At 40.6% G+C, this 3,027-nt stretch overlaps 1 pseudogene across 1 annotated transcript; it reads right to left on the reverse strand.

Moving 5' to 3' along the window:
- Nucleotides 1-2,036: 2,036 nt before the first annotated feature.
- Nucleotides 2,037-2,566, reverse strand: LOC308420103 (amphoterin-induced protein 1-like; annotated as a pseudogene). Its single transcript has one exon. The product of its transcript is annotated as an amphoterin-induced protein 1-like (transcript).
- Between the last annotated feature and the right edge of the window lie 461 nt (nucleotides 2,567-3,027).

Here is a 3,027-nt window from a genome sequence, read left to right on the forward strand (position 1 = left end):
TGCACATAGAGAAAACAGTACAGTATTTTTTTGGGTGAGAAAAAGAAAAACCAAGTGCAACTTGGGTTGTAATGTCAATACATGTGGATTCCTAAGAATGAAGGGTGGAGGGCTGGTATATGTGGGTGCAGTTTTTCACGGAGTGAAAACTAATGTCAACTAGAAAGGGCACTCATTAAGATCAGAATGAGCTGGATACAAAGTGTAAGCAAATGGGAACTGTACAGACGGCTCGGATTAATAAAGGTTTAAATTGTATTTTTTCTGCTTTATGAACTACTCAAGGAATACACATTTGGCAGAAATATGCTGTGACCATTAAATGCAGCTCCTGGTGTTGTGGTAACCTCTCCCCACCACAAAGTTATTTTTGTTGCTACTTCATAACTATAATTTGGCCACTGTTATGAATTCTAATGTAAATGTCTGTCTTTTCCGATGGCATTAGGTAACCCCTGTGAAAGAGCTGTTTGACTTCCAAAGGGACTGTTACTCAGAGGTTGAGAAACTCTGCTACAGACAACGAAGCAGCGTTGGAAGATTAAGCTAAGTAGACGACAGATGTCCCGTTTGAAGTCTTCCAATCTTTGCAAAACTGGTTAGAATCTATGTCCAAATTCCTTAGAGTAATACAGGCAGAGGAAAATGATCAAATGTTTCTGTCATGCTGGTAGCTACATGGAAATTAGGCTGAGATCATCTGGGCAGTTTAGGGACAGGAAGCCATAGCAATAAACAGACATAAATTATTTCAGCTCTTGGTGTTTGATTAAATGGCTGTCATGTGTTTTTAGGCTTGTGTATACACATAGGACACCGTATGTGTGTATTTGGTGACATAGAGCAGAAAGGTTTGTGATGTCTATTAGATGACACTTGTTACTCAAACGAGGGGAGGCTGACTGGAAATTGTGTTGAATTTAAGCTACATGTGGCCTAAGTGGTAAATGTATATTAGATGATATTTATGAAAGATATGTATGTATAAGAAAGGGTGAGGGAGGTAGGGAGAGAAAATCTTAAGAAAGAAAGAGTTAAAATGCATATTAGTGACTGCTTAGATGTGGGCAGAAGGGGTAATAGTAAAAAATTATTGAATGACTATCTAAATAGTAAATAGAATGGTTAGTTCATTGACTATTATCCATTGACGCTACTTGAATTCAATTTCTAGCTACAGTACTTACAAAGAGCTATTCTTTGCCAGGTACAGCAGTATATGACTGTAGTCCTGGTACTTAGAAGATCAAGGCAGGAAAATCAGGAGTTCAAAGTCACCCTTGGCTAAATGGCATGTTTGGAGCTTGCCTGGGCTTCATGAGACTGTCTCTGGCCCTCCCATCTCCCCAATCGCCAAAATAATGAATTATGCTTATGATTTACTGATTGTAGCATTGGTAACAAGTCATTTAACCTCTAAGAAGCTCGTGTTTCTCAACGTTAGCCCATAAGGTTGTTGTGAGGGTTAAATGACACGGGTTTTGTCACGCACTAAAAGTAACCTGAAACATGGTGTTAATTATTCTTGGATTATTTAGGACAAATGGTCCTCAAATGATGAAGCCAGAGTCTACCAATTGTTTTTGACTTTCTGACTTAGTGTGAATGAAGACACTTTCCCACTGAATGCCTTTACTCTTTGCTTTCTGTGTCCTTATGATCCTGATCCAAAGTCAACCATGGAAAGGAGGAGGTAGAAACCTGGTCTTTGACAAACGTCTTTGACTGCTCTCTCACTACTGACAGGTCATACTGTTAGAGTCTTTTCTTTCTTAAGAATTTCAGCAACAGACAGAGATTTCAAAGATACTCTTAGATGTACATATAATGTGTGTAATCAGATCTAAGGACACAGCTGGGTAAGTTTTCTCATCCCTGACCCTGGCGTATCTAACAGGAGCATGTCTGCATTTTCTTGTAGTAAATAGTAAGAAGATGCTACCTAACTCACAGGTCTTTCAGATTCTTATTCTTCTTAGAACTAATATTCTTGAACACGGTCACCGTGCCATTGGCCCCCCTAACTTAGCACCTATTCATTGCTTGGGGTCACCCACAACTTTGGTCATCCCTTGCTGTTTGGTATCACACATGATGGTCAAGGTGTCTCCCAGGTGAGCCTCCCAGGCACTTTCCTTGTGCTCGCTGCAGTTGAAGAAATCCAGACTGAAGACGTTGTGCAGCTTCTTGGAATGCACGCAGTACAGATCCTCCTGGAAGTCCATCACAGAACTCAGCTGCTGGTACTGCCAGTGGGAAAAGAACTGGTAGAGCTTGCAGTCACATTCCAGCGGGTTGTTATGCAGGTACAGCCCATTCTTGACCAGGCTGGCAATCTTTGCAGGTCAGTCAGGGGCAATTTCTTGAGCTTGTTGGAGGACACATCCAAGAGCATTAGTTTTGGTAATTTGTCTCCATCCTTGATCAGTTCCAGACGAAATCAAGAGATCAGATTCTGGCTTAAGTAGAGATTGTGCAGCTGGACCATGTCCTCAAAGGCATTCTGGTCCACCCCTACAATGTGGTTATTGTAGAGCAACAACACTTCTCTAGGCTCCTCAAGCATGCACACACATGCTTGACAAACCATATATACACATGCATACATCCACACCCCAGATTGCAACAAAATGTGCCACAGTAATTATATCCACAGGTATAATTTAAATAGTTTTTACATAAAAGAAAATAAATAAGAATAGATGCTTAATTCCATGTCTTTAGTAAAACTGCACAATAGGAGAGGGGAGTAAACAGAATACAGTACAGCCTTAAACTGGACTCAAGCTCCACATTGTAGCTGAGGCTGGCTGACTGCCATACTGTCTGCCTCCACCTCTAGAATGCTGGGATTGCCCATATTGACACCATATTTGTAGTTCAATGGTCTCAGCTTTAAAAACTCATTTTATGCCTTTCATTTGATATTGATGACAACCTTGAGTAAATCAGGGGAAAATAATTTTGTCCTCATTTTCTTCTTTGCTTCACCTTTCTCTCCTCCCATCTCTCACATTCTCTCCTCCC

This window comes from Micromys minutus (genome assembly GCF_963924665.1).
Source record: "Micromys minutus genome assembly, chromosome: 4".
NCBI classification, from domain to species: domain Eukaryota; kingdom Metazoa; phylum Chordata; class Mammalia; order Rodentia; family Muridae; genus Micromys; species Micromys minutus.